Source organism: Ipomoea triloba, chromosome 5, assembly GCF_003576645.1.
Source record: "Ipomoea triloba cultivar NCNSP0323 chromosome 5, ASM357664v1".
In the NCBI taxonomy this organism is placed as follows: domain Eukaryota; kingdom Viridiplantae; phylum Streptophyta; class Magnoliopsida; order Solanales; family Convolvulaceae; genus Ipomoea; species Ipomoea triloba.
In genome coordinates this window covers 23,943,642-23,953,241 of record NC_044920.1, presented here as the reverse complement: position 1 = coordinate 23,953,241, position 9,600 = coordinate 23,943,642, and the positions used below count along the sequence as shown (strand labels likewise).

The 9,600-nt window shown below is 35.9% G+C and overlaps 1 long non-coding RNA gene across 1 annotated transcript; it reads left to right on the top strand.

Moving 5' to 3' along the window:
• The first annotated feature begins 6,134 nt into the window (after positions 1-6,134).
• LOC116020858 lies at positions 6,135-9,075 on the top strand. Its single transcript, XR_004098861.1, has 2 exons — positions 6,135-6,395; positions 8,825-9,075. It is a non-coding gene; the product is annotated as an uncharacterized LOC116020858 (long non-coding RNA).
• Positions 9,076-9,600: the final 525 nt, after the last annotated feature.

Genomic DNA, 9,600 nt, shown 5'->3' with positions numbered 1-9,600 from the left:
TATATATATATATATATATATATATATTCTTCAATGTAATTCCATAACTAACATACAGTTCAACTACAGATATTTGGATACCTCCTGTTTCGTGCAGCATTATTTTCAGCAGTTAGGGGTTATGACAACGAGATTATATCATATTACCCAACCAGCATCTCAACGGTTTTTGTGGCTGTCCTAGCTTTTGTGCCCGTGCTTTCCACTACTTTACCCAACATGGCGGTCTTTCATTTCTATTTTGATATAAACATAGATAGGTCCTTCTCGGAGATCCAAGGCAAATATATAAAACCATTAAAGATGAATGAAGTTCTGTAATTTAAATTTGTCTGAATTTTAAATTAATTATTTATATTTTTTAAAATAAAACATTTTGTTTCATCTTATTTTTAATGAGTATTCTTGCTTGAAATTTAATTCTGTGAATTTTGTATTGAAATGCAGGGACGGTTTGGGCATGTTTGGTTATTAGTGGATCCACTAATTTTGGACGAATTTAATCATCTTTAATGATTTGACCAAGTCAAATCGTTAAAGATGGTGTTTGATTATCATGTTTGCTCCAAACCCTTGTATATAAATAAATAAATAATTAATTAATTAATGAACTGTGCGCCAGTTAGCCAAACCGTGTAATTGATCTGCTTCAACAGTTGGCCCGAGTTGAAGAATTCCATGACAGCAGCAACAATATAATGTCATTGCCAATCACATTCCAGTTCTTCTTATAAAAGAATGCAGCTGAGTAACCATCTGGACCCGGTGCCTTTTGATCATCAATATCAAATAAATTAAAGCATCTTTAATTTCACATGCTGAGATTTCTTTCAACAGAGTGGAGTGCTGCTCACTGTTCAGGATCGGCCCAGAACTCAAAAAATCAGAGGATTACAAGGTGATCTAGTCGTGTCACACCCAAATAGATTCTTGAAGTGATCAACAAAAAGAGCTCCAATTTGGTTTACAGAAGTAGTGGGCTATCCAGCCTGATCAAGAATGCAAGAGATGCTCTTATCCCGATTTGAAAATATTTTGAGCCTTTGTCCCCATCAATCAGCACTTTGAATTTCAATTTCTGGTTGAAGAATTGCCGTCTGCTTCAGCACGAGATCTAAGATCATTGAGCAAAGTTCTATCATCCTCCGATGCAGTAAGAAAGAACATCAAAGAATTGGGCAAAGGAGCTGAAATTCTGTCTTGCATTTCTAGCTTTTTCAGAGATGTGTCCGAAATCCTCCTTATTCAACCTTTTAAGTGGAGCTTTAAGGGCCTTGAGATGTTGGACAACATTGTATTGACATGTCCCACTCATGAAGATGTGCCAGACATCCTCTGTTGAAAATTAGGGTGGGTTAACCACATATTAAAAAACTTGAACGGCCTGTTAATAGCTTCACAGTTGTCAAAGAGCTTAATGATAATGGGGCAGTGATCTGAAATAAAATCAAACTCTTTAAAGTCAACCCAGCAGTTGAAGTTCCTATTTGTCCATAGGGAATCAATGAGAACCCTATCCACTTTGGCTTTGACTCTCCCATTTGACCATGTGAAGAAATTTCCAATGTTAGGAGCATCTGCAAAGGACAGACTATTACAGCAGTTCACTAAATCTTTGGTACAATAGTTTGTTGGTACCGCACCCCCAATTCTCTCACAAGGACCCTTGACTGCATTGAAATCACCGCAAACCATCCAGGGTAGAGAAATTGACGGCCGTAGAGACTGCAGTTTGTTCCATAACTCCCTCCTTTCAACAACCGAGTACAGACCATAAACAATAGAACAAACAAAAGAGTTATTTGAAATCTTGTATCGAATTGAGCAGTGCACACATTGAGGTGATACATCAAGGATAGAACACTCCACTTTGTTCGAGTTCCACACAAGAATAATACGACCACTCCTAATCACACTGTGTTGGTCCCGATAGGGTGCGAAAAGTCTAGAGGGGGGTGAATATACTTTTCAAACAATTAAAAACTTTATAACACTTCAACAACAGAGATTTCAAGTGAATAAATTCAACTTGAAATGTGCAGCGGAATATCGTACGGTAAAGTGCTATAAAATAAAACTGCGTAAAACTGAAGAGGTAACTCGCATGCAATACGTTGGAAAATCTTAAAACAGCTTAAAGAATATGTATGCAAAGTTTCAAGCGCATGCGGACGTGAGAACACACAAACCCAGATGATATGATCAACACAGTACGTAAAAGGTTAGTGAGATAAAACATGCAAATATGTAAATTGCAGTAAAGTAAATGAGAGGCAAAGATTTATAGTGGTTCGGAGATGGTGTAATTCTCCTACTCCACTTCTTCCTTTAACTCCAAGGAAGGTTTCCACTATCTTCAATCACCCAGATACAATAGTGAAACTCCAAGTGCTACACAAGCACTTCCCGAGTGTTACGCACAAAGCTACGTTCCCGAACGCTACGCACAAAGCTACGTTCTAACCAAGTGTTTCGCACAAAGCTACACTTAGTTCACCCGAGTGTTACGCACCCAGCTACACTCCTTTCTACTCTCAGTAGAGAAACAACTGTTGTTGAAAGAAATAAAGATTTCTTTTCTAAGACTTGAATTCCTCTCGTGTATAGCTCAATATCTCAGCACTTTGTATTTTTATCGCATTCACCGCTCAGTAGCACCACTTGTAGTTTTTCACGTTTTGGTTCGTAGTGCTGTATAGCCTCTATTATCTCAACCGTGCTTGTCTTCAAGTCTTCTTGGGTTTTTTATAATTCAAAGAATTATTTGCCCGTTATGAACATTCAAATTTTGAACGTTCACTTGATCTGATAGGTCATTCCAATCTGATCATGATGGCCATACATCCTCATTTAATGACCATACCGTTGATCTGATAACTTGCCAATTTGATCTGCACATTTAATGCCGCTGGTAATTTTGAAAAATTACCTCTGTAAATTGCTTACCAAAGTCTTATATTTCGGCTTGATTGATCTTTGAAACTTGTAGCCTCCAATTTTTGACTAGTTGCCATGACAGCCGGATATTGTGGACTTTGTATTCTTCAGAGCTTGATATTTTTGACTTTGTTGCATTCTTGATTTGATCTTGGGCAAGTTGATCTTTCAAAATATTTTCCGGGTGGTTCTTGCTTGAGTATGAACAATGATCTTCAAAAAATCATCACCTTCAAATTTCTTCTGGTTCATGGCATCACGTACTGAACCTTGTAAAATATGAACCTTGTAATTTTGGCTAAGTAAGTTGCTCTATAGTGCCTTTCACGCGTGTAAAAATGTAGTATGGATCACGCGCACAAGTTTTAGACAAAGTTGCTCCATTTGACCTTGACTTGCTCCAAGCTTCCTCCGTTAGGCTTTAAAATGTAGCAAGTAGTAAGTATATGCTTAAGTTCTTAACCATTACTCTGTTTCAGCTCATTCGGTTATATTCATCAAGATAATATACTTGATCCTTCTTTGCATTGTGTAGCTTATGGTGTAGAGATAGTGGATCTTGAACTTCTTCTCGCCCTTGACTTCTTGACTTTGACTAGCTCCATGGAGCTTGACTAGCTCCACAACTAGCTCCATAGCTTCCTCCATATTGACCCAAAAATTTGACTTCTTCTTGGAGTTGAATCGTGCCACGACTTGCTCCACTCCATAGACTTCAAGATCAAAATGTTTTGAATAGGATTCAAACTCGTGCCTGATAATTTGGCCTTGTCCATTGGGTCATATACACTCATGTGTATAGTGGAAGCAAATGACTTACAAGATTCATGACAAAATGTATTATATAAAACAATAATTCGAACCAATCTAATGTCATGACTTGTCTTTCAGGTCTAATCTATGCACTCTAAAAATAAAATAGGGGATTTCTAAAATTACAAATTGGCTCATCAAAACTATTACAATATTATTCCTAACACACTGTAATCCACAAAGACTTGTTCACTGTGAAACAAACCATTGAAAACCTTATCAAATTTATTAGGTGCTACTCTGGTTTCGAGCAGCCCAAAAAAAAAAAAAAAGAAACATGGTTCTGACGGACAAAATTCAAAATTCTTCTCTTTTTGTGAGGCTTATTAAGGCCTCTAACATTCCAGATGGCCGCAATCATTTAGAAGATGAAGAGGAGGAACGCCTGCGACCCTTGCCATTAAACAAAGCCTTCGCCCTTAGGGGAACGGGCAGCACCTTAGCATTTGTGCGACTCTTCCCAATCTGAGTACCCACCGCCTTTACATTCTTTAGAGGTGACAAAAGAGCAGCCTTAAAATCCACAACACGACATACAGAATTGATTGAAGAGCAGTGAACAGTCAAAGTTACTGGAGTTGATCACTACTTGTTTATAACTTGGTATATATGAAGCCTTTACAGTGGAAAGGCTTCCAACCTTTAATGAATGAATCATTAAATTCACATTGGACATGTAAACGTCCAAAAGTATGGGAAAGAGTGACTCTAATATTGTAAATTGTAATATTGTAGTATGTAGTATATATGTAGTATATAGATATAGATTTAGTATATATATATATATATATATATAGATATATAGATCTGGAACAATTACCAATCACTGAACAATAAAATTAAACCCTTTGTTTCTTTATTGTTCAGTGATGGTAATCGATCCATTTACCCATTAATTGCAATGATTAATTTTGTGCATTGAGCTGTGCAATAGTAATAAATATGAGAGAAAAGAGATGTGTGAATGCATATATTATGTATAGAGATAATAAATATGATGTATAGAAATAAATATTACAAATTTATGTACATAGATAAGCGATCAAAACGACATCACATTGTATGGGCGGGAAAATGCCGAATTCTGATTGGCCTAGGCGATATGGCTTTATTATATAGAGAGATACTAAAACAATGTGCCGACGTATGTATACTAAAAACAAACTTACAAGTCAGAAGTATTACTAGACTCGCAAGTCCAAGTCTAAACATTGCAGTGTGCAGAATATTGCAGTCCAAGTCTAAACTCGCAAGTCCAAGTCTACACTGTGCAAGATAACTAGTAATGATATTATGGATACTAAAAAGAACCTATGCAATACAACAATACTAGTAAAGTAGTGATGATATTGCAAAATGTGAAGATAAAGCCAACAGTGCAGAATACAGGAAAACAAAGTTTCCCATCGCGCTTGTAATGTGGATCCGCCACACGTTACAAGATTGTCTTCAACAAGTCCAGCAATCAGCACCATTACAAAAATCTGTAATAAATACCAATATAAGAAATTAATTAATAGCTAATAAAATTAATACATTAATTAATAGTCAATTAACAATTAAAAAATGCCTTACCACATCCACTGTGTAGATGAGAACACGTGTGTACGGATAGATGTGTAAAACTCTACCCCCATCCAAATAGATGGTGTGTTGAACTCGATCCACATCCATACGAACCATCCATTGTACAACAACGCTCCAGATGAGCAATAGAACTAAAACAATTATTGCCAGATATCTGCAAGCCAAGAAATGGGGGCGTCAAATAAAATAAAATAATAGCAATGCTTTTTTTAATATAAAAATACAATTAATTCATGCTCAGCCCAAAATATAATTAATTCATGCTTTGACTTGCGAGATTCTTTTCTAGTATATATATACAATACATTGAAAATTGTGAGCATAAATATAATATAAACATAAATGTGCAGTCCAACTATCAGTTTAGGCTTTTAGTTGAGATGGAGCACATGCTTCAATTTTGTATCAGAGCCATGTCAAAGACTCAAAGGTCATGGGTTCGAATCTCCACGTGTTGCTTGGAGCCCATCACGTGAGGGCCATGCAAATAAAAAAAAAACTATGCAATGGGTTGGTGGGAGGGGGTCATCACGTGTGCATGGTCATCAGATTTTCACTAAACTTTGCACACCTCCAAAAACAACAAATAATTAATTCAAATAAAATAGAAATATTTTAACATAATACAAATAATTAAATTTAAACTTTTAGCTTGTAACATATAATTTAAACACACTATTAGTAAACAATTATTAATCTAAATTAAATGTAAAATACAAATATTTATCTTATTTTTTTAAAACAAAGTTTTATACACACACCAAGACACAATAACACTACCCATTAGCTGAGCCGCCCTCACCCATCAAAATCTCCCAGCCTCCCACTCCACTTAACCCCTCTCTCTGCCCCGCAAGTCGCAACCTCGGCGTCTCCGCTTGTCCTCCTCTGCATCGAGATATATCGGTTGAAGGTACTAATAGACACCGGTGGAAGAGGAGTGGGTCGGGGCAACAATCGGCGCCCGTGACTCCTTCTTTCTAGCGGTGTTAAGACTGGAGGGTAAAATTCTTGCCGGTCGAAGCGGCGGACATCCGGGCAACCTTCTTCTTAGCCAGGTAAGCAGTGAAATTTTCTTTTCTCTTCTTTTCTCTCATCGTTTCGGAATATTAAAATCGATATTTAGGATTGCAAATGTGGTTCATCTTGTGGCTTAGGGTCCGTACTCGAATTAGGGCTAAATATTGTTGGGAATGGGGATGAACTGTAAATGTTGAGTATAGATCTTTGTTTATTAACGCAGAGTGTGTCTGGAAGTGGAATTGCATATAGGTAATAATTATTAAATAGAACTCAATGAAAGGTATTTCAATAATAGGTGGTTACCATTGTTGAATACAATGTATTAGTAGAAGGGTAAGAATGAAAACAAATTATAGCTCTGTGTGTTTCCTCTAACAGCAAATGGTATGCGACTATGTGAGCCCTTAAGGCTCTTCACAATAATTCCATCTGCATTTCTCTTTTGAACTTGCCTAGAAGTGAAAATGTTTTGAAATTCAAAGGGGTACATTATCGTTACATATTTTAACAACACCAACAACTAATTCCAAGTTTCTTATTATATATAATTGCTGTCATTTAAAATGATTAGTCCTCTAAGGTTTCATCCTTATAAGATCCACTGCTGCAAAAAAAAAAAAAACTTGAACAAAATCAACCCAACAATAGACTCCAGATATATGCGAGTTGTATATTAAGTCGTAATTTTGGTTTAGTCACTTTTCACATGCACTGATAACATTGTCCTTTGAAATGTCCAGCAAATGTTTATTTGTCACAGTAGCCAAAAAACCCTACAACAAATTCAGCATTGCCACCTTTTAGTGAGAACAATGTACCTTCAAGATTTTTCAATACACACACTAATCTAGTTTCACAATTATCATAGAAGTGGGCTGCCAGATTCATCACTTATAAAACCCTATAATCTAGTAATAGCTATAGTATTTTAATAGTGTTTTAGACAATAAAATTCATCCCATAAGAATTCTTATTCCTATATTTACCTCAAGAAAATCAACATCACCATCACTTAGTTGCAAGGGCAACATTGAGGAAGAGTTTGTTGGTCAATGAATCTTTAGCACTGGGAATGCCTTATGAAGGTTCACAAAGACCTCTTTCCTTACAGAGCCTGATTACGATACTCATTCCAACAAACTCTTTTATCTCCTTTGGAGGAGGATTTATCTGAGTTTCACTACCAATTCAAGTAAATCAGTTATATGTTGTTTAAGGGTTAAACACATTAATGAACCAAACACAATGTAACAGAAAAGTCACCTGATTATGCTTATCATATAACTCAGCTGCTCCAATCCCTATGCAAAAACAAAACATTACCCTTAATGTCAACAACCCTAATTCTAAACATTACCCTTTGTAGGAAGTTGTAGTGGGTGTTTTAACAATTTAACATCATGTTTTGGAGTAGCCCAAGCCAAGTTACTAAGCTGCAAACGAAGTGCATAAAGGGTTCTTATTTTTTGCCAAGAGAGTCACAGACCAAAAAGACTCTAGGCCATAAAGCTCTCAGAACAAGTAATGTCAAATGTACACATATTTAACCATAAAGAATATTGTTTCCTAGAACTACAAAACTAGTATAGAGCTGTAAGAGCACTTCTGCTCAAATGTAGTTAAAACTAGAATAATACTGCACTTGCTACTACTAGAATAAAATGGAAATGATGATTTGAAGTTAAATTAATTACTCCGTATTCAACTTTAACTAGTTAACTTATTTTGGATAAAAAAAATTGTTCTTAGAAATATATTTGCAATCGCTACTACTTGATTTAAATTTTAATGTGCTCAACACTTCGGTTTTCAGTTTTAGTTCAAATGGTTCAGCTTGCCCGATAAGCTCGACAACCCGAGTACTAGGGTTAGGGCTAACCTGAACCCGAAAATAAAATAATAAAATAATTGAATAATTGATAAGCCCGAACTGATAACTTGATAAGCCCAAAACTAAGCGGGCTGGCCTATTGACATCCCTATTTCACAATGCTTGATGTGTACTGAGTGATGGGTTCTGGAGCTTTTCTTTGTTTCTCATCGTTACCATGGATCTGTTCATCTAATTTTGTGAGGGAGAAGCTTTAGGCCCTAACAGAGAGGGACTACCTGGTATACTGATATGTTCAATTGTTTTGAATTCTTACTTTATTCAAATTTCTGTGATGGTTCACTTCAATTAGGAAAATGTACTGTTCTTTAGATGAACATTGCAGGGCCATTATGACTTCTGAGTTGCTCTTTGCTGCAGATACATTATGGTGGTTTCTTTTCTAGTACTGTATTTTCTTTTTGAGCCAAATGGCTTACATTTACCTTCCTTGATGGGATCTCTTTTGGGAAGGGATGAGTTGAGTGCTGGCAAAAAGGCTATATGTTGATTGTCTTCTTAAGGCCAATTATTGATTTTGTTTTTCCCTGCTAAATTATGATTTTCTAAAGTTTTTTTTTCCCTTGAAAATAGGGGCTACAGATGTCAGAGCAGTTCAGCATCAAAACTTGAACAAGAAAATTCTCATTGCTCTTATTGTTGCATCTACCCTTCTTGGTGGAATTCTGCGGTTGTTACTTGCTTATGGGTTTACAGGTTGAGTAAACTGAAGAAATCCAATGAAAAATTATGTATAAAGTTATAATTCAATTCCCCCCTCAAAACTATGTTCTGGAATATCCATCATTACTAGCAATTTTATGGAGGAAAATGTTTTGGGAGAAGGGAGACTAGGGCGCGTTTACTTCACTTGAATCATAATTCCAATCCGAACTCAAATGCGGATTATCTTGTCATAAGAAAAGAATGAATCAGAAATCTTTTTCTATAGAGCAAAATGTGACAATGACTAGGCAGCGGTTAAGAGACTTTATGGTGGTAGACAGGAGGTTAATAAAGAATTTGAGGTACCACTGACCTGGGATAGATATATTGGTAATATATTATACTATTTCTGAACATATAGATGGTGCTAAACCATCAATTGAAATTGCAGAATGAGGTTGACTTGTTGAGTAAAATTTAGCATCAAAATATAGTTTCTCACATAAGGTACTGGTTGATAAGCGTTTCTTGGTGTATGAAATGATGCAGATCAGTTCTTTGGAATTTCAGTTGCATGGTATGCATTCTTCTTTATATTCAAATTGGAGTATTCAAAATGGGTTAACATAATGAGAGGATATTTCCAGCTTCATTTTCACTCAGGGATGTTTAGAAATCAAGAAAACGACTTTTAGAAAATATTT